Genomic DNA, 23594 nt, shown 5'->3' on the forward strand with positions numbered 1-23594 from the left:
TCTGTCTGCCATATCTTACTGTTGACCCATAGTGATGGAATCCTAATAAAACTTCCCCAGCTCCAATATTCTAATTGTATTATAGGCCTGGCTCCACTGAACAAAAGACCCACTGTACCTACCGAGTCCCCCGCCCACTCCCCAATGTCCTAACTTCTCCATATATGCCTCACTGCTCACTGGAGCAACAGTGTCCCTGAACTCTTAGTTCCTACAGTCCAAGTGATGAAAAACCAACTACTGCCTCTACCTCATCACTGCCCCCAGAACCATTCCCAGAGAAACAGGTGTGTTCTTATATTCAGTCACAATGACATCATCCATCTAGCCCAAGACAGGACCATTATACCTAATTATCTATCTTAACCAGGCAGGACCACAATAGCTAGCCAGTTGGAGGGAAGAATGACCAGAATGTTTAACCACTGAACCATTGATGGGACCCCTCCTCTATTACCTAATCCCTTAACAAACTCCTTTCAACTTTTTCATATTCCTCCATTCTATATAAATTTTGATTTTGCAATTCCATTTTTATCCTATAAAAATCCATCTTGCTTTCTCTAAAATTGCTGGTTCCTCTTAGAACTTGGTATGCTTCATGAGAGGTGTCAATCTCAGTAAATGCCTATACTTGGATTAGAGGTGATCTGACTGAATTCTTGGAGATGGTTCCACCACAACATATCATGAAACCACAGCAGTTTTTGGGTGGGCAAAGCCCCTGCTGCAACAATATTTGGCGTCTGTGGGTTTACACTGCAACACTAATAATGAGGAAGGTCTTATGAGTTATAAATATCATCATTCCATGTAGAAATATAAAAAGTTTAATTTTAATAAGTCCCTTATAAATTCTCTGTCCTATTTACCTTTTCATGCTTCTCTTGAATCTTGTATTTGAAAGCCAAATTTTCTATTTAAGTCTATTCCTGTCTCAAGAATGCATGAAATTCCTTTATATTGTGCAATGTCCATTTTTCTCCCTTATGGATTATACTCAGTTTTGCGGGGTGGGTGATTCTTGGTTGTAATCCTAGCTCCTTTGATCTCTGGAACATCCTATTGCAAGTCCTCTAGTCCTTCAATGTAGAAACTGCTAAATCTTGTGTTAGCTTGATTGTGGTTCCACAACATTTGAGTATTTTCTTTTTGATGGCTTGCAATATTTTCTCCTTTATCTGGCAACTCTGGAATTTGGGTATAATATTCCTTGGAGTTTTCATTTGGGGGATCTATTTCAGGAGGTGATTGATGTATTCCTTCATATTCTATTTTACCCTCTGGTTCTAGACTATCAGGGCAGTTTTCCTTGATGATTTCTTAAAAAATGATGTCTAGGCTCTTTTTTATCTTGACTTTTGGATAGTCCAATAGTTTTTAAATTTTCTTTTCTGTATCTATTTTTAAGGTCAGTTGTTTTGCCAATGAGATAGTTTACATTGTCTTATATTTTTTTTTTCATTATTTTGGCATTGTTTTGTAATTTCTTGTTTGCTCATAGAGTCATTAACTTTCATTTACTCCATTCAAATTTTTAAAATATTATTTTCTTTTTTGTTCTTTCTGTTGTTTGCTTATTTTCCCAGTCTATTACTTGACTTTTTCACTGTTTTTTTTTTTTTTTAAGTTAGGGCTTTTTTCCAGGGTGGAAGGTAAACTCTCCAAAGTTTCAGGTGTTTTGTGCAGATTTTTTCAGAAATACTTCTAGGGACCTGCAAGTTTTCTGTTATTCCAAGGTTTGATCAAAAGAGACGTTTTTACTTCTCTCTTGGACTATGCTCTGTTCTCTGAGTAACCACAAGCATTCTTTTCTGACTGGAACTGTGAGGAGGGTCCCCTCTCTACTGCTGCCAGAAGATCTGCTATGCCAGTGCTCCTCTTCTCCCCAGGACTGAAACTCAGGACTGTGACCTAGATCCAAGTATGGACAAAGTAACAGTGTCTTGCCTCAGTTCTAAAAAAGAGACCGCTGAAATCTCTTCCTGACTATTTGTTTGATGTCCTTACTATCTGTTGGTGGAGAGCTCCAGAATCATCTAATACCATTGCTAATTCAGTCACTCCATATGCCTGCTCTTTGTGTGATTGGGGCAGGACTGTGCTGGGTCTAGACTATACTCTTCTCCCACTCAGGTTCAACAGACTTTCCCACTGACCTTTAAGGTTGTCTTTGGCATATGTGGGCTGAGAGGTCTGGAAAGCATCAGTCCCCTGAGACCTGATTTGTGTTTACTGGGATCTGCTTTGTTATGGCTTTCCCTGTGCTCCTCTGTCAGACTGGTATAATGGACCTCTCTTGTTGACCTTCCAGGTTGCCTTGGGTTGGAAGTTTGTTTCACTCTGTCTTTTTGTGGGTTCTGTTACAGAAGAAATTTTTTAGGGTGATTTAAAAAATATTTGTCAAGCTCAGGTGAGTCCCTGCCTTTACTACACCATCTTGGCTCTGCCCTAAGAAATGTAATTCAATAGAAAGAAGACTGATTTTGCTATCAGAAGAAGCACTTCCTTCCTTTGGCTGTAGTTTAATCTTGAGTAAGTAACTTAGTATCTATTGAGAATTAATTTCTTTCACTAGACAGGAAGATAATGGGATTTTTGTTTTTATTTTGTCATACATACCTCCCAGGCAGCTTATGTAAGAATTAAATGTGATCATACATGTGCATGTGCAGCCTGTCTTATCTAAACATATGTATTTACATAAGTATGCACATGTGTATTGAGTGTATGTGTAAATATAGACAAATGCATTCATAAAATCCAAATTAAAATTAGGGTATTTTTCGAATTTATATTTCAAAATAAGTTATTGAAATGGATAGGAAGCTTCCCCTCCCCCCCCAGGTGCTTTGAAGTTAAATGTATAGTGGAAGTATAGTCAAATGAAAAGTTGGATACCACAGCACTGAAACAATCAAACAAAATATGATGAAGAAATCACTGTATATGCAAATAAATATTTAAATTTTAATTTAATTTTAATTAATTTTAATGTATTTAAAGACTATGCAAACACTATGTAATTAATACTTCTTGTTGATTAATTATATTTATATGTTTAAACACAAAGGAAGTATCATGGAGTTCCAAAATGCATTTTTAGGAACTATTTGGTTATGGGCAAGAATAGAATGGTACTAATAATTGACCAAAGGAATTAGTCCACTTAACTGCTAGTAGGATATGATCATACCTTAGCATACAAACTAGTTAAAATCCCAACGGAAATAAAAATTGATAACTAAAATTAGATTATTTGCTTCATTTATAAATTTTTAGAAAGTGTCAGCATGTAGCAGAACTTAAAAATAGGAAGATACCAGAAGAGTTTCCAAACTCTGTAAATCCTTTGATCCAGCTATAGCATTACTTGGTTTATATGCCAAAGCAAACCAACCAAAAAAGAAAAAGACTTTCTATGTACAAAAATATTTCTAGCAGTTCTTTTATTATAGACAAAAGACTGGGAAATTTCTAAACAAACTAGGCATATAAATGTACTGGCATATTATTATGCCATTAAAAATAATCAAATGGATGTTTTTGGAAATAACTATGAAGATATTCATGAACTGATACAGAAACAAATAAGCAGAACTAGGTGAACAACTCATTATGTAAAAATATTACAGTGATAAAAATGCTATGAAAGATTTAATAAATTAGTTCAATGTGATGAAAAAGCACAAGTCCAAAAGAATGAAGATGAAACATTTCACTACAGTTGATGAATTTAAAACACTGAAATATATATTTTTTAAAAGGACAATATAGAAATTTGTTTTGCTGATCTATGTCTTCATGTACTGAGTGGTTTTCTTTTTTTCATGTCATCTTAAATAGGGATTGTAGGAAATTAATTTTAAAAGTGTAACTAAAAAATGAAGATAATGAACTATTAAAAGGATATAGCTATTGTCTTGAAGGGAAAATAAAAAAGAAAAGATACATATACTGGCAAGAAAAAAAGAAATAGTTTGGAGAAAGGCTGTGAATGACTTTAAAAGTTAAACAGATTTTATAATTTATCCTAGAGTTAACAGCTAGCCATTAGGGTTGAATGAGGAGATCTGCAGTTAAGGAAAATTACTTTGGCAACAGTGTGTAGGATGCTTTGAAATGGTGAAGGAGGGAGACCAATTACAAAGCTGCAGCAATTTTTTTTGGTGAGAGATAATGAACATATAAATTAAAGTAATACCTTTATGACAGGAAAGAAAGGGTTAAATTTGAGAGATGTTATGGGGAAGAATGAGAAAGATTTTGAAATTTTTTGGCTATCTGAGTAACAGACAGTAAGTAGTTGAACCTAATACTGACTTTTGTAACCTGTGAGACTGGAAAGATGGTTGTGACTCCAAAAGAAATAAAGGAGTTTTGGAGATAGGGAGAGTTTTTTTTTAGGGGGGGTGGCTAGGAGCAGTTACTGGTTTCAGTTTTGAACATATATTTTAAATGTTTCAAGGACATTGGTAATAGGGAATTAATTAGAGAAAAAGTACAGAAAATGTAGCTAGATAAATTAAAGTGAAAAGAATAGAACTTCAGACAATTCCCTAGGATTCACCTATGATTAGAGTACCTGATATGGATAATGATCCAGGAAGGGAAGTAGTGGCCACTCTGCCACCACAACTGTTTATAAGATCCTGAGGTAAGTGAAGCTGAACAGGAAGGGATGAACCAGGAGAGAATAGTGCAATGTGAAAGTAGTACAACGAAAACTTATAGCAAGAGATTAACAGGACAAAAGGAGCCCTCAACATCAAAAACAGGAGATAGTTTACAAAAGACCAGGACCAAGAAAAAACAATTTGACAACACATAGACATTTTTGGTAAAATTTTCAAAGAATAGTTTCAGTTGATTGATGAGGTCTGAAAGGTAGATTGCAAAGAGTTAAGGAATTAAAAGGGGGAGAAAAAGGAGAAAGCATGTAGGGACAGCTCTTTCAAGAATTTCGTACACAGCATAGTATCTGATACATAACAGATACTTAATAAATGCCTGCTGACTTACTTGACTTCAAGTTCAACTTCCTTCAAAAAGTCTTTCCTGATTTTTTGCTACTTTTTCTACCATGCATAATTTTATTTTTATTCTGTCTATTTTTTACAATTACTTATCTCATAATATGTTAAATTCCATGTACAGTCTTAGTTTTCTACTTTTAATCCCCAACACCTAGAACATCAGAATCTGTTACACAATATGTTTTTAGTAATACTTTCTCCATAGATTGATTGATTGATTGATTTTTGGACCAAGTAAATGGACTTCTATTTAGCAACCTTACCACATTATATTTTCTCCACCTTTGTTTGTATGTTAACATACAAATCCTACAGATTCCTGCTTTATTTGACCTAATTATTTATTCATTTTATCTTAAGGAATCTTAATTTTATCTTCATGAATTATTTTATTAATGTTTTCTTAATTATTATTTTAATTTTGTCTTAATGAATGTGGCAGTGTGATAGTAATTGAATATAAAGACTCCCCTGTATTGGCTTGGTTTTCAAATTGATTGTGTTAAAACCCAGAGCTTGTTAATCCCACCTGTGGGATGGACTTGTTGAAAAGAGAGTCCTGAACTTGGAGGAGCTGGTGACATAGATTTGGAGAGACACAAGAGAGAGGCAGAAGAACTTTTTTGGAAGCAGCACCTCCTGGAGGCAGAGAGACACTGAGAGAATTGCTGGGGGCCACTTTGAATTGCCCTGGGCTTTTGAGACCTGCCCCCAGAGCTTCCAAGGACCGAGGAGACATGGCTGTTTTGCTGGTACTTTGTCTGTCTGTTTTGATGTTGTTTTGCCAGATTTGTCCACTGGTGAAAGACAGTCCGGTTGAAGAAGTCCTGGAACCTGGCTGTTGGCTAAGAGCTCCTGAGACTGTCCTGCAGACAGAGAGTGAATACTGTCCACTAGTGAAGGACAGTGCTGTTGTTGCAGGGGTCTGGGAAACTTTCTGTTGGTTCAGAGCTACTGAGACTGTCCTTCAGACAGAAAGTGAATACTGTCCACTGGTGAAGGACAGTGCTGTTGTTGCAGGGTTCTGGGAACCTTTCTGTTGGTTCAGAAGCCCTGAAGAAGGATTTTCTTGTTGTATGTTTACAGAAATCCTGGGAGAGGGTTTTGCTAATGTTTTCAGGGGTTCTAGGACTGTTCTACAGACAGAGGATAAATTCATGAAGGGATTGGCAATGTATCTTGTGGCCTTGCTAAGCCTTGTCTCCCCAGGAACTAAGATTGCTGAGAACTTGCCTAGTGTCAAGATGAAGAAAAGACCTCCATTTGGGTATTAAGTGCTGTGATTAAACTTGATGTAACTCTGGGGTAGATTCAATTGTGATCCAGGGGTGGGGAACTTTTGACCTTTTTGTGTTCTATGGTTGAACAAATGAATGTACTTTACTTAGATTGGAAACTAATCTCCATTTGAGAAGAGGGGCTTTGTGGTGGACTAAATGAAGGTACAGCCTAGGGGTGGAGTAGTATTTAGAATAGGTACTTTGTAATTGATTGAATTAATGGAAGGTCCTGGGGTGGGGTAGTACTTGGAGATTATTTAATCACACTTAGTAAATGCTGTATTTTGAATGATGTCATGTTTTGACCTTCTCTGTTCTTACTTTGTCACTGAATAAAATGGAGAGCACCTATGCTGGTATTTTAAACCTTGGGAAGTTGCCTTTCCTTAGCATTACTTTACAGGCAGTGACACTTATTTCAGGGACATTTCCCACCTTGATTAAGCAATAATTTCAAAGCACTTTCAGATGATTTTTCTTTTGCTTTCTGGAGGGCAGTTGAGGTTAAATGACTTGCACAAGGTCACACAGCTAGTTTTTGTGTTAATGCCGGATTTAACTCAGGTCTTCCTGACTCCAGGGCTGGTGGTCTGTCCACTGTGCCACCTAGTTGCCCCAGATGATTTTTTATAAGTTCAAAATATTACTATGTATTAGACAACCTTAGTTATAGAAGGATTTTTTTTAGTAAATTGATAGATTATTTCTTCCAAATTACATGCAAAAGAATTTTAATATTTGAAACATTAAAAATTTTCTCCCTCCCTCTTCTTTCCACTCAATGAGAAGGCAAGCAGTTTGACAGGTTATGTGTGTTCAGTCATGCAAAATACATTATCATGTAAGTCATGCTGTGAAAGAAAACACAGATAAAAAAAAACCAAGAAAATTAAAGTTAAAAAAAAATAATCTTCCATATGCATTCAGGCTTTACCAGATCTTTCTCTGGAAATAGAAAGCATCTTTCATTATGAGTCAATCAGAATTGTCTTAGATCATAGTACTCCTGAGATTAGCTAAATTATTCACAGTAGATAATTATACAATACTGCTGTTGCTGTGTATGATCTTTTCGGAATCTTCTCATTTCACTTTGCATCAGTTCATATAGATCTCTCCAGGTTTTTTCTCAGAGCATACTGGTCATCATGTCTTAAAGCACAATTGTATTCTATCATAATCATATACAGCAACTTGTTTAACCATTCCAAAATTGATGGATATCCCTTCAATTTCCAATTCTTTGCCACTGCTAAAATTGCTGATATAAATATTTTGGTAGACTTAGGTCCTTTTCCTTATTGTTTTTTTTATCTCTTTGGGATACAGACCTTGTAGCAGTATTACTTGGTCAAAGGGTTTTATAGCCCTTTGAGCATAGTTCCAGTTATTGTTGTTTTTAAAGGATATTGATGTAACCTATCAGTGGTACATCAAGTGTACAGATGAATATTTTTTTTTTATTTTTTAAAGTAGTTTTGGGCATCTTGATTTCATTTTTAAAGTTTTCTTAAGGAATCATTTCTTAGAGGAAGTTCAGGAGTCTTTGTATTACACATATATGTGTATATATTTATACACACATGCATAATACATGTGAGTATTACATATGTATATACACATATGTATGTGTATCTATATTTATATCTATCTCTTTATCTAATCTTTATATATTTCCAAAAGATGTTTAAAAGCCTATAAGGCAATTTAGTGAATGCTGATAAAGAAAACAAGTAAAACAGTACCAGTTCTGTAATAGAATAACTCTTCTTGTTACTTGCTATTTTTGCTCTCAAAGCAGTGGCCACTATACCACCACAACTGTTTATAATGTACTGGAGTGTTCCTGGAAGTTCTCATAAAGGAGATCAATAGAAAGTGGAAGAGCCAAACTCTTATTTGAAATGTAGAACTTAAAACACTAAATTGATTTAGGGGAAAAAATGACTGTTAATGTTGGGCACCGTGAATGTATACATCCGTCTACTAGCTATTAGAGATTTTCTGAAGCCAAATGTTACTTTTTTTGGATTATTATAAAATGCATTTGGCCTTGAAATTTAGCAATATCATTCACCAACCAAAGGAGTTTATGATACATTATGAATGAATAACAAATTCAGACAAACTATTAAATTCATTTTGTGTATAAATAATCATAATCTGTGTAAGTTTGCAATGAAAATCTTACCTTTCAATTGACATTGATTTTTTTTAAAGAACAGATAAGTAGCAATGATATATTAATGTCAATTTCTTTCTAACATTTGCCTCATTTTGGAAGTCACAGGTATAAAACATACTCTATTACCCCATCTAATCCCCCAAAAAACTTAAGAGAGGAATCACTAAAAGGGCATTCCTTCAAATCACTTGCTGTTTAGGAGGGTTTCTCTATAACGTTTGAGCCTAAGATATCATTAGGCAATACTGCCTTCAGAGAAGCAGGACTCAACACAGTTCCCAGTAGAATGACCCAGAGGAACGACACATCTGCTAAAGACATAAATGTCAATTAGTGTCTTATTAGAAAGGAAATTTCAATTTTTTTAAGATTAAAGAAGCAATAGATTAATGTGGTTCATTAGTTTTCTTCCTTGATTAAGTATCAAGTTAGCCTGCGATAACCAAAGTAGCCATTTATTATGGGTTCAGAAGGGATGCAGAAATCTCTAGGTGTCCTTTGGGATCTCTTATTCACTGATTTTAGTAAGACAAGGAGGTGTTAGTTAGCCATTCAGAGTCAAATCTGTACTGTAACTTCTAAAATACAGGAGAAATAGGACACACTCAAAAATCCTATCTCTTACTGTTGCTTTGGATTCCTATAATGAGAAGAGGGAAGTGAGAAGGAACTGAACTGAGATTTGGATGTGCCAAAATAGGCCATCATCTCTTAAAATCTCCCTTTATTTATGGCTCTGGTAGTAAAATTTCATATGTGTTAATGGTTTTCCCAGATGAGACCAGGAAGTCCCTTAACTAATTCTTAAAAAAAAAAAAAAAACAACACCAACAAGAAAAAAACATTTCTTAAAGGATAAACTATGGACCTCTTAAGATTTAACAATATGGCCATTAACACCTTACAGATCAAATATACATGTATATATGGCAACCCAAGAAAGGTGAGTGGTGAAGTAACCTCTGCTCCAGTCTTTACATTGTCTCATAACACCCAATTCTTGGTGCTTTATCTACTTATATTTAATTATGTTATTGAAGTGATTATTAATTTATCATATATTAGAGATCCTACTATGAGCAAGCCACTGGATTAAATTAAATTAAATCACTGCCAATGGCACAAGCATATTACATTTTGTAGGTATTTGTTTTTATTTTTTATTCTTAAAAAAGGATTTAATCCTCTGGAATCAGATTTTATTGACCATTTCCTCACAAGTTGCAGCTAAAATACCAATGAATAATATAGTGCTGTCCAAGAACCTTTTTACTTCATATAAATTCCCATGCAGATCAAGTATAGTTTGAAGTATGAATTTAGAAGTTAGAAATTATTTATTGTGCATATATAATAAATGAAGCCAAATAAATGGAACAGTGCAGTTCTCTTTTATAATGGAGATTCTGTTTGAAATCAAACTCAAAATAATGTTCTATTCCCATATAGAAAAATATTAAAATGATGCCTAGAATTAAAATGATCACTTAAAAAATTATAAATAGGAAATAAAATTGATTCAATCCATGAATATGTTTTGACAATCTATTTTCGTAAAAAGAAATGGTCTGAAGCCATTATTATGGAAGTTAGAAATATTTGAAACATGATCTCTTCAAGAAGCATTCGATCTAGTATATGAAGTAAGCAATACTGATATGTAAATTTCAATAAAAAATGGCCCAAAATAAGTGTTATAAGTTACCTAGGACGTTAAAGGAGATATAGAGAACTTATAGATTGAGGGCTTTAAAAGAAGTGGCAGATAGTCTGGGTCTTGAAAGATAAGATTTCAATAAGTGACCCTTCCTAAGGAAAATATTTGGTATATGTAAATGCACTAAAGTGGAAAGATATATATTCAGGTATTAGAAGTTGCTCAGATTGTGATATTACTTGGCTATGGTGATGGTAGTAAAATGGAAGAAATATTATCTAGGAATCCCATTAGATTTAAAAAGATACAAAATGGCTAATCAATCACTTTTATGATTGAAGAAAACTCATCAGACCTATTTTTTTCTCTTGGGGTGGGGAACTGTATGCTCCATTAAAGCATTTAGCTAATAAGCATTCTGAAATTGAATTATCAAATACAAATTCACTGACATTAATTTTAAGTAGCAGTTTTCTTCTTCTAGAGTTGTTCATTTTAAAATCTAAATAGTTGAAATAAACACAGACAGGCTAAGATTCAGAAACAAATTATACCCAAGATTTAAGTTGTTGACCTAAGGAACATCTATCAAAAGCCAACTGAGAAATGGATTCTTTTTTAGAAGACTTCAGATACAAGCTGTGTTCTCAGTAGGATTGTGCTTTGTGAAGGTTCTAAATAAACTGCTTTACAATCAGGTAAAAAATGTCCAACAATTCTTTGGTGTTGAAGTAAATCCTTATGCAATTGTAAATGCAAAAAAATTTTCTATTTAAAAAAGTGCTCATGTTACCTTTGGCAACACCCAGAATTGATATCTGTGGAAAGCCAAGTTTTCAAAGCAAAAATTTATTTTTTAAAATTCTCTTCTACTATGTTGGTTTTGGGACTTGAAGTGTGATTTTACCATTTTCCTGAACTTTCTGAGAAAATTTTAAATTTAATTTTTTATTCAGTATGTGCATCTAAATTTGCTGCATTTAATTTCATGGTTATTTTGTGGATAAAACCTTGCTATTTATACTAATTTTAAGCTGTGACTTTAAAGGTCTGTTATTGGCATTACCTTGTAGAACTGACTGCCTCTAGAAGAGAAAGATTCTAACTACTGGTTGAAAGAAGAAATTGAACTTAACCTTTATGTGAATATGATTTATTTCTCAGAAGAAGTACACATTATGAATAAAGGGTTTTTTTGGTCTATTTTGTTTTGTTTAGTTCTTAATCTCTTTCTTACAATATAATGATAATTAGAAATTAGAGTTTGAAAATTGTCTTTCCATTTTTCCTATAGCCTCAAAGAATCACAATTTCTTTAAAATTATACATGCATTATAATTTGCTATATATATTTTTTCATATCCAGCCAAGTGTACAAAGGAAACATTGAAGTTCTTGAGAAGACAAGAAAAAATATCAACATTAGGTTTTAGCAAATGTAAGGCAATGCTTCTTTTAGGTTCTTGTTGTATATTCCCAATATTAGTATTGCCATCCTAATAATGTTTGGATTGGATATCTGTTGCCATGTTATAAGGAGATAATTCACATAAAGTGCCCCTTTCTCATCTAATCTTTTAATAAGTTTGAATAAGGCATATGTTTTGGAGAGTGACCGGGTAAATCAGTAATAACTTAATTGCTAAGCAATGCATTGAAATAATTATAACTTTTTTAGGTAATAGAGTCAAATATTTGAATTTGAATTTGAAAAACTGAAATTGAATTGAAATTATTTTGTAATAATATTGGTATTCAAAATTTATGAAAATAAAGATGCCATGATGACCTATAATATCATCCAAAATATATAAACAGTTCATTATTCTTGCTTCTTGATTATATGAAGTTATTTCCTTCTCCCTCCTATGTCTCAATTACTTATTCATTACATAACCTGACCTGATGTTATGTGAAGCAAAGGTAACTTCCAAGGTTCAGAATTTCATTTTATTCAGTGACAAATTAAGGCAAAACATTCACAGAACAGGGAAAATCAAAATATAGCATTCACCAAGTGTGATTCTATAATTTCCAATTACTAGTCCACCCCTGGGCAGTACATTTATTCAATCACAAAGTCCCTCTTCTCAAATGGAGATTAAGATAAGTTCCCAATCATAAGCAAAGTATATTCATTTGGCCAATCACAGAGCACAAGAAAAAGTCAAGTTTCCCATCCTGGGATCACAACTGAATTATAATTATCATCACTTAAGGCCAAGCACCTTCTCAAAAGTGGCAGTGGAGAGCACAAAGACCATATACCCCTGAGGTACAGAAAGGTTAAGATATCATAACAGCATTTAATAGTCAAATAGAGGTCTTTTCTTCATTTTCACCTGAGGCAAGATCTCAGCATTCTCTGTTCCTGGGGAGACAAAGCTTAACAAAGCCACAATATACATTACCAGTGTCCTCACCAGTTCCCTCTCTGCCTGCAGAACAGTTTCAGGAGCCCTGAAAATATCAGCAAGACCCTCTTCCATGATTTCTGTAAACATACAATACAAAAATCTTTCTTCAGGGCTTCTGAACAAACCACAATTTTCCAGGACCTCTGCAACAACATCACTGTCCTTCACCAGTGGATAAAACTGGCAAAGCAACATCAAAACAGACAGACAAAATGCAATGGCATCTCAGTCATGTCTCCTCAGTCCTTGGTAACTCTGGGTGGTAGCTGTCAAAAGTCCTGGGAAGCTAAAACTGGCCCTCAGCAATGCTCTCTCTCTCTCTCTCTCTCTCTCTCTCTCTCTGTCTGTCTCTCTGTCTCTCTCTCTCTTTCTCTCTCTTTCTCTCTCTCTGTATCCAGGATGATGCTCTCAAAAGTTCTTCTGCCTCTCTCTCTGCTTCGAACTTCTCCAAATCTTTGACACTAGCTCCTCCCAGTTCAGCCCTCTTTTTTCAAGTCAACAAGTCCATCCCACAAGGGGGATTCACAAGCATTGGGTTTCAACACAACCTGAAAACCAAGCCAATACAGGGGGATCTTCAAATTCCATTACTATTTCACCTGAATGTAACTAATATTTTAGTAGCACAATCATGAGTGGATTTTATACTTTGTAAATAAAACACTCAGCTCTTTCTCTTGTGACACTTTGATTCAAATGATATTAAAGGGATTTCTTCAGGATACTCTCATATATTTGTGTAATCTCAAGGGAAATACACATAAAGAAGAGAATTCTTAATGGAAGACAGTTACCTTGATAATCTTCGTGATATCTTATACATATCTCTAGAAGATAATAAAGTAAAAATCACCAGGTCTCCCTTGTCTTCAGCCTTGGTGCTTCAAGCTCTGAAGAATAATTCAAAATTGAGTTCAACTTCAGCAAATTTGCTGATTTAGACTGGATTATTTAAAAGACATAGTTTCTTTTATTTTTTTTTTTTAAAGCACTTGGGGTTAAGCAACTTGCTCAAGGTTACATGGCCAGTTATTTCTGGGTGTGGTGCTAAGTATCTGAGCCTGGATTCAATCCCCAAGTCACCCCAACACTGGGGCTGGTGCTCTTACTCACTGTGCTACCTGGCTGCCCCTGACAGAGTTTCTTAATGATAGTTTTTTAATATATATTTGAAAAGTCTTTTAGTAGTATTTTGAGTAGACAGAGCTAAAGTTTTATCTAAATCCTCCAGGAAAACAAAGACTAGTAGTCTAATAACTATAAAATAGTCCCTTTTCTTATTAGCAGTTAGAAACACGAACAGCAAGACTGAAGCATATATGTGATGTTGCTGTAAATAACTTGTTCACTTTGAGATATAGATATGTGTTAGAAATATAGTATCTATGGTCTTAGTATTCTAAGAATTTAGACTTTTGCAGAAGCCGTGAGCTAAATCCCTGTAAGGCCTGAAACTTTTCTACTTAGAGATTATAAAATAAAATTTGAAAAATGCCAATGAATAGCAAAGATTTGAATGAAGAATTGTGGAAGTAATTTCTTTTTTTAATCAGACTTAATAATTATTTTTTTGTTCCATATTCATCCTGAAATGTGTTTGAAAACTTCCTTCTGTTATGTTTTATTCTATTTATTCTTTTTTTCAGTTTTGCAGATAAATCTGGAACTTAGAAGGGAATGAAATAGTATTTTTATTTAGTCTTGTTTTCCTTTAGTAATCTTATATTTATCCAGGGTAGAAAATTTTAAAGTATAACCTAATCAGTTCTTCTAACATTAGCTTTATAATATAAAATTAGAAAAATCCATAAAATAAAATAAAGATGCATCAAGCTTTGTCCCAGTCTTTTATTCCAAGGATAAGTAAAAATTACGATATACTATAGTTTTTGATACATGTGTTTCCTCAGTGAGACACAAAAATCTTTTCTGTATTTTTTTTTCTTTTTCATGAAGGAGCTCAAACTCCTGAAAATTTATGAGAAAGAAAGGAGAATTGAGAAGGCACAGAAAACAACTCAAATATTGTGTTAGAGGGTCCCTGAAGACCCAGAAAGTGCAAATATGTACATAAATCTAAATTCTGATACTTATTTTTTTTCATTTAAGAGATATTCTAATTAAATATCAGCAGGCCTGCACATAGAAAATGTGAAATGTACAAATTTATACACACACATTAAATTATGAATATTTCATTTCTGGAAAATCATTCAGAAAGTAGATAAAATAATCAGACTTTTTAAAAATTATATTGCACTGGGGAATATGTAAGAAATCTTTTTTTAAACCTGTTTTTCCAATTAAAAATCCCTTTTCTGATAAATTGTAAAATCTCAGTCTTTACATGATGCTGCCTGAATGTTGTTGTTTTCATAAATGAAATTTTGCTGCTTTCAATTCTAATTAAGGCAATAGCTTCTTGAGGATCTAAAGAGCAAGTAATGAGTTAAACCAGACTCTCAAACAGTAATGATGAGCAACCTCTATGGCACTTGAGGCAAGGGTTCTTTTTAGCTCTGTATTTATGAGTTGAATAATTGGCAATAGTGTTATGAAGTAAAACCTATCTACTTGGAGAATCTGTGCCCTCTAATTATCTACTCTTTAAAAATATATATATATATATATATATATATATATTATATATATATATATATATATATATATATATATATATATATATATATATATATAGTTTTCAACATACATTTCCCAAGGATTTTGAGTTACAGATTTTCTTCCCATCTCTCCCCTACCTCCCACCCCAAGATGGCAAGCATACTGAACAGCCCTTCCCCCAATCAGCCCTCTTGTAAATACTTCACCTCCCACGAACCCTTCCCCTTACTTCCTTCTAGGGAAAAATGGATTTCTTTACCCCATTGCCTGTATATCTTATTTCCTGGTTGCTTGTACAAAATAATATTTTAACATTTGTTTTTAAAATTTGAGTTCCAGTTTCTCTTCCTTCTCCCCTCCACCTTCACCCCCACTGAGAAGACAAGCAATTCAATATAGGTTATATATGTGTAGTAATACAAAGCATTTCTATAGTAGTCATATTGTGAAAGAATAACTATATTTCCCTTCATCCTATCCTGGACCCCTTTTATTATATTTTACCCTTTGACTATGCCCCTTTAAAAAAGTGTTTGCTTCTACCTACCCTCTCCCTCAATCTGCCCACATTTCTATCATACCCCCTCTTCTCCCTTTCTGCCCTACTTACCTGTAGGGTAAGATACCCAATTGAATATTTATGTTATTCCCTCCTTAAGCCAAATCCAATGTGAGTAAGGTTGACTCATTCCCTTTCACCTTCCTGCTCTTCCCCTATATTGTCACAACCTTCTGCTGCCACCTTTGTTTGAGATAGTCCATTTCATTTTATCTTTCCCCCTCTTTTTCTCCCAATATATTCCTCTCTAACCACTTAATTTTTATTTTTTTGATATCATCCCTTCACATTTGACTCTCCCTATGCCCTCTGTCTATGTGTACATGTACACACATATATACATACACACCAACACCAACCTATCCATACATATATATGTATGTATATATCTCTTTCTCTGTCTCTATCTCTCTGTCTGTCTGTCTGTCTCTCTCTCCATAGCTAATCCCTTCAGCTATCCTCATACTGAGAAAAATATAAGGAGTAACAAATATGGACTTTCCATGTAGGAATGTGAATAGTTCAACTTTAATAAGTTACTTATGATTTCTCTTTTCTTTTTACCTTTTCATACTGATCTTGCTTCTTGTATTGGAAAGTCAAATTTTTTGTTCAGCTCTGGTTTTTTTCATCAAGAATGCTTGAAAGTTCTCTATTTCATTGAATGTCAACATTTTATCCTGAAGTATTATACTCAGTTTTGCTTGGTAGATGATTCTTGGTCTTCATCCTAGCTCCTTTGACCTCTGGAACATCATATTCCAAGCCCTTCTATCCCTTAAAGTAGAAGTTGCTAGGTCTTTTGTTATCTGATTGTGTTCCCATAATATTCAAATTGTTTCTTCTTGACTGCTTGTCATATTTTCTCCTTGACCTGGGAACTCTGCAATTTGGCTATAATATCCCTAGCAGTTTTCTTTTGGGATGTTTTTCAAGAGGTGATTGGTGAATTCTTTGAATTTCTATTTTCCCTATGCTTCTAGAATATCAGGGCAACTTTCCCCAATGATTTCTTGAAAAATTATATCTATGATAGTTTTTTTTTTTGTCATGACATTCAGGTAGTCCAATAATTTTTAAATGACCTCTCCTTGATCTACTTTCCAGATCAATGTTTTTTCCAATGAGATATTTCTATTTTTTCATTTGGTTGGATTTGTTTTATCATTTCTTAATTTCTCATAATGTCACTAGCTTCCATTTGCTCCAATCTACTTTTGAAGGTATTATTCTCTTTAGTGAGTTTTTGCAATTCTTTTCGATCTGGCCAGTTCAGCTTTTTAAGTCATTCTTCTCTTCACTGGCTTATTGGATCTCTTTTGCCATTAGAGTTATTCTATTTTTAAGGTGTTATTTTCTTCAATCAGGCTGTTGACTCATTTTTTAATGATTTTTTTTTTGCACCATTATCATTTTTCTACTACTTCTCCTGCTTGATTTATAAAATCCTTCTTGAGCTCCTCCACAGACTTCAACCAGTTCATATTTTTCTTGGAATCTTTTGATGCAGGATTTTTGTCCTTGTTGTCTTCTTCTGGTTCTGTGATTTGATCCTCTTTATCCAAAAAAAAGGCTTCTATAGTGTGATCATGCTTCCTCTGTTTGCTCATCTTAACAGTCAATTACTTGACTTTTGGTATCTTTGCCATGGTAGAACTCTGTTTCCAAAGTGGAGAGTGTTGGGTCCCAGATTTCTGGGGTTTTGCTCAGCTGTTGTCAGAGATAAGAGGAAGGTGCCCTCTCTACAGCCACCACAAGCTCTGACATGCTAGTGCTCCTCACTCCATTACCACCAACTAAGCCTGTGACCCAGATCCAAGCAGGTAAAAGCAAGAGCAATTCCTCTCTGAATGGTCCCTTAGTATCCCTAAGCTCTGTAGTCCTGGAGTTCAGGAGGCAGCTACATGGAATAGCTGCAGCTGCAGACAACTCTGCTGCCTGGGGGCAGGGGCCAGACCATGCTCCTCTTTCACCCAATTCCAACAGTGTTCCATACTGACATTTTACTTTCTCTTTAGCCTTTATGTGTTGAAAAGTTTGGAACATGCCACAGGTGCCAGTGATTGACTGTCTTGACATCTGCTTGGACATGTCTGTGCTGTGGATCTGGGCCACACCAGGTATGTCCTGCCATGGCTCACCACATGGGACTGTGTGCTGCTCCCAGCTTGGTGTGATAGACCCTTCCTATCAATCTGCCAGTCTGCCTTCAGCGGAGGATTTATTTTTCTCTGTCACTTAGTGGGTTCTGCAGCTCTAAAATTTGTAAAAAAAAGTAATTTTTTATAGGTATCAGAGGTGGTTGGAGCAGGACCTCAAACAAGTTGCTGATTTTATTCCACCATCTTGTGTCTGCCCCCCTATGCTTTTAAATTAAATTTAGTAATCTTCTATTGAAAAATTCCAAACCAAAATCTATTCTCCCCAACTATAGAAGAGTCACAGACTTTCCTGGGACAGATTATGACAAATGGGAAATACCATGACTTTCTTCATTTGATAGCTACCCACTATTGATTTATCTCAGTGACTACTAAACATTTTTCCACTGACCTCTATGGTATCCTTTACACTTTTTTTAAAGGAGGAAAAAGGACTTGTTTTTTGCTATCTCTACAGAGATACTCCAATGCAGAAAATACCTTCTCTAAAGTTTGAACACATGGCTAAAGTTAACTTACCTTGGTGCTTACATAACTCATGATAGCTAGCAATAGAAAACAAAACAAAACACTTCAAGGATCTATATTTGATTTCCTCAGTGCAGTTATTATCTACATTAACACATCTTGCTTCCTCTTTTGGCCATAGTCAAATTTTGACAATTAAAATAACTGAAGTTGTAATTGGTCAGTGACCAATCTAGTGATGAGCATATTTGTATATAACTAAGCTGACCCCAAAAGAGCAAATGTGTGTGCTATTGGCTAGCTCAGGTTTCAAGTATTTTCTTATTTGTTGACACCTGATAGGGTTATGGAGGAAAATTAAGAAGGAAACAAAATTATTTTAATGAATATGAAGTGTAAGATGATGCCTCTTTCAAATCTGTACAGTTTTATTTGTGTAAAGGGAGACAGAATATTTCAGAGGAAACAACCCCTTAAAGATAATGCTGGAGGAAAACCAAGCACAGTTCTAAGGGGGTCACATTTGCCTTTATGCTGCTATTTCCACTGAAGGCTGCTTTCTCTCAGGCCCTCTCAAAACTGTGAATTTTGTAGAACAAGTAGCTAATATTCATTTGACTATTTTGAGGGCTCAGAGGTTGATAGCTGGAAAGCTGTGGTAACTATAAAAGTTTATTAAATATAGGGCAGTTGTTCACTGCCTATGTCTGTGTCTGCCAGACACATGAACTTTGATTTTTCACCCTAAACTAGATAAGTCACTTTACAAAAGGAGACTTTACCTTGAAGCAGGAGTGAGTTACTGGAGAATAACAGTTAGGGAAAGAAAGAAATAGACAAAAAATAAACAAAGTAAGGAAAAGCTAAGATTATATTATACCCTTACTCTTAAAGGGACCTGAGTTTAGCCAATTATAGCTATGGGGAGGGGCTTAGAACTGGGACAACCTCTTAAAGTCAGAAAGCTGCTAAAACCAGAATGGCTTATAGAAAAAAAAGAAGGAAAGCTGGTAGAAAAGTTTTATATTTAAAGAAAAGTTGATGTGCTTTCAGTTATGTCTGATTGTTTATGACCCCATTTTTTCTTATTTGGCAAAGATACTGGAGTAACTCCAAGGCTTACTGAGGCTCTGTGCACTAACGCTTCCCCACCCAAGATCCCTTCTTCTCCCTTATCTGCACTCTCAGTCTATTTACCACAGCCCAGCAAAATTAGTCTGCAGATCTTAAATGATGAAACTGTTAAGTGTGATATAACTGCAGAAACTTGTGACTTCCTGTTTTTACCACCAGAACTAACAGGAAAATTATCAATATTTTTCCAAACATCCCAGAAAGAAAATGTGCCACCAAAGTATAGCAAAAGCCATGAAAGTAACTTTTCAAATGCCTTTGTGGGATCCACAGAGGAATAGAATTTTAAGCCCCACCATGGCAGGTAAACTTGAGACCTCTTTTACTCTGGGTATTAGTACAGATGATTTAAATAATTCTCTGAAAAAAAATCAACAGGTAGCTAAGGAAATTGATAGAAAAACTATGAATGAAGATCCTCAAAAACAAGAAACAAATCCTGCCCCTTTTCCAGATCATGGGCTGTCAGTGAAAAGCAATGTCTCCTACAATATTGACTTGGATGGTCTGGAGGATTTTAATCTATTTGTAAACTCATCCCTGATTCTGAGTTCTTTTGAAAGTTTATTAAAGTCTCTAGTAGTAACTGAGTCTGAAATTTTCTTAGAAAAAATTAAGCATTACTCATTGGATGATACTTTTCCATTTAATTCTAAGGCTGTAAAGAGTATCCAGGAATAAAATTTTCTAGAAGACCTGAAAAAATCTCAGAGAAGAGGTGATTATGTAGGATCTGCTTCATTGACTGGCAAAACACTAAGGAAATGAATACAGATCAGACTTAGAGGATGAATTGGATGGCAATGTGATCTTATTATGAATGAAGTAGATCTTATCATGAATGAAGTAGAATCTAGTAAGGAAGAAAGGAAATTTTCTTTGGATGCTGGAGAGCCTGTTCCAGTTTCTAATACAGCACATGATATCTAGACTGCCGATGTGTATCAACACATTTGCTAGCTTGTAACTCTGAGTTTGTCAGCAATGATAAAAAAAAGATTGATTCTGAATTACCAAATCTTCCCCTTATAGAAGAGAAGGTTGTGTAAGTGGTTGGGACTTTGAAAGACTAGCCTAAAAAACTAGACTTTGACTTTTCTGAGAATGTTACTGTCAAGTCACCACCAAGTAAACTAAGGAAAGTGCTCATAAGTAAACATCTTTTCAGGAAACATGCAACCCAGGAGAAAGTGATGAAACAAAACAAAGCAAAAAAAACAAAACAAAAGAAAAACAAAAACTTGGAAAAAGAAAGGAAATGTTAGGATAAAGGAAGAATTGATCCTCTTCCCAAGGGATCTTGCAATTTAGATTGAGGCAATCTTAATGATCCAAACTTTGATGCATTTGTGAAAAAAAAAGTTTAAGCATTATATTTCTGATTGCCAGAAATCTAGTAATGAAATCCTTCAGATTCAAGAGGATAGCATAGAATGACTGTCTTTCATGGGAGAATAGTGTGACTATTACTGATCATTTACTTAGAAGTAAGCAGGTTATTAATCCTGAATCTGTACTTCCTGTTCCTACTGGAACAGAAACTTTGACAGCAGAGTATCAAGACAAAATAGAAAAATCTTCAGATACTTGCAGTTAACATAAGCATTCAAGTCGGTCCAACATTAATCATTGACTTTGAACTCCCCCGAAGGATGAATTGGATGCAAATGTCAATATAGAAACTTCCATATTTGAAGAGGTCTTCAGATTTCCTTCACAAGTTTTAGGTATGGGTAAAGAAATTGATTATATGGAAAAATTTGGAACTTTTTCATTTAAGGAACCAATAGAATACCCATTTATCTTGACAAAACAATCCTTATATCTTAAATTTTACCCACTACTGAAAGCCAATAAATTGGCTCTTGTAATGACTGAAATAACAAATGGCCTTCTGGATACAAGCAACAGTCTCAGAAAAATCAACATGATGTAAAAACTTCATGAATGTGACTTTCTAGGAACATTTAATATTCCTGTATTAAGACCTCCTCCTCCTGATGGACTGGGATATATGGGTGTTCCTGTGAGAACCACAGATTTACCGGCTTCAGTAGATGCAATTATAGATGTGTTGGAGTATAGCCAGACAGACAAGGATGTGACTGTAGGAAAAAAATCAAGAAGTTAAAAAAAGCAAATGAAAATTGAAGAATCGGAAGATAGATATGAAAAATTCAATTCAGAATATTTAGCCATTGGGACAATTGTGGAAGAATATGAAGGAATTCAGCTGATGGTGGATGTTTGGAAGCAGGAGGTGGCTACACAATGGCTACTATCCAGATGATTTCATCAGAAAAACAGAAAATAACAGTAGACCTGAAGTATGTGGAAAAATCTTTCTCTGATCTCTTCAAGCAACTAGAAAAACAGAAGGAAGTATTTGAAGCATATTGAAAAAATGAAAAAAAGCACTGAATAAACATGTTGAAGATTATCTAATAAGAATTAAAAAAGAAGAGTGAGGTACCAAGTCCTGAAGGCTCACTCAGAGAAGAAGTTAAACCAAGCAAATGAAGAAATTTCCCAGGTTAGCAGCATAGCAAAAGGTGAGACTCTAGCTTTACAGGAAAATTTATGAAAGAACCAAATGAGAATTGAGTCACTAGAGAAAAGCCTGGAACAAAAAACTAAAGAAAATTATTGATGAACAAAAATCTATGATGACTTGATTTCAAAGATGAAAAGGATGTGACCTACGGATTTTGAATTCTTCCATTATTTGTTCACCCTAACTAGTCCTTGTTTCAATGCTGTCAGTTATGTACATGTTATATTTATTTATCACACACGCTTTCTTAATCTGTATTTTTCCATGTAACAGATACACTAAAGTGTATTTTTAACTTAGTAAATTGAATTATTATTAATAACCTTAAAAATACTGGAATGGATTCCTCCTCCAGTTCAGTTAATTTATGAGAAAAAGAAGGCAAAATGGTTTAAGTGATTTGTCCAAGGCCATGTTACTGGTTAGTGTCTGAGGCTATATCTGAATTCAGGAAGAATAATCTTTTCTGACTCCAGGCCTGGCACTCTCTCCATTGTACCACCTAGTTGACACTAGAAAAGTTTATAGCAAAGCATTTTTTCCTGTGATGAACTACCTGTTACTGAGATCTGAGTAGAGTGAGGGGGAAAAATGACTTTGCTATTATTAGCTTATTGAAGGAAATGGGTTACTGTCAGTGGATGACAGGAGAAAAAGGAAGCCCTTTATGTTAACTGAGTTTGTTGGTAAAAGAAAAAGCTTGTCAGTTTTGGTTTTCATTCCTACATAGGGTTTCAGGTCAGGGAGATTTGTAAGGAGGGCTTATAACTTGCCCTTTAGTGCTACTGGAACACCTCTAGAAGCCCCAAGTAAACTGGAGGAGACATATGTTTCCCATCATATTTTAGTCCAGCCACTGATTTCAGGGTTCACACAGTAAATATATACATCCTTCAAAACCATCGATGGTGCATTGTTTAAGATAAAGTGAAAGGGACCTACTTCTGTGAGTCAACCAATAGAATCCTAGAGGATGACAAAGAATGAGCTATATTATCAAGAAAAAAAGGATTCTGTTCAAAGGGGCATCCTGTTGGCCTTTGTTAAAAGGTACCTGGTCAGTTGCTTCTGGTCAAGTCACCGCCTGTTGAACACTGTCCTCATTCAGCACCTGCTCCCTGTAGGCGCCATGTACCATTTTCACTTGGTCCCTGGGAACTCCAAAGCACATTCTGTAAGCATCCTTGATGGGGTAGAGGGCAAAACCGGGTTGTTTAGGTACAATAGAGAGAGGGGGAAGGGAAGGAGCAGGGAGGAGAGATTGAGAGAAGGGGAGAGAGAGAGAGAGAGAGAGAGAGAGAGAGAGAGAGAGAGAGAGAGAGAGAGAGAGAGAGAGAGAGAGAGAGAGAGAGAGAGAGAGAAAGAGAGAGTGGTAAAAGTATAATTACCAAAGTGAGGAAAATCCTAATCTAACTACATGTAGATGATATACAGATTATTTTATATATTTCAATATATTCTGTTTTAGCAGGATTACTGTCAAGCCAGAGAGCACATAACGGTTAACCATAAAAAAGGAA

General features: G+C 34.8%; 2 pseudogenes; both read left to right on the forward strand.

Moving 5' to 3' along the window:
- Positions 1-17521: 17521 nt before the first annotated feature.
- Positions 17522-20836, forward strand: LOC138170913 (transforming acidic coiled-coil-containing protein 3-like; annotated as a pseudogene).
- A 10-nt stretch (positions 20837-20846) lies between these two features.
- On the forward strand, positions 20847-22218 carry LOC138170914 (transforming acidic coiled-coil-containing protein 3-like; annotated as a pseudogene).
- The last annotated feature ends 1376 nt before the right edge of the window (positions 22219-23594 follow it).

The sequence above is a fragment of the Petaurus breviceps genome, unplaced genomic scaffold (assembly GCF_028583685.1).
Source record: "Petaurus breviceps papuanus isolate PSGF00001 unplaced genomic scaffold, PetGlider_PUasm1.0 40, whole genome shotgun sequence".
NCBI lineage: Eukaryota > Metazoa > Chordata > Mammalia > Diprotodontia > Petauridae > Petaurus > Petaurus breviceps.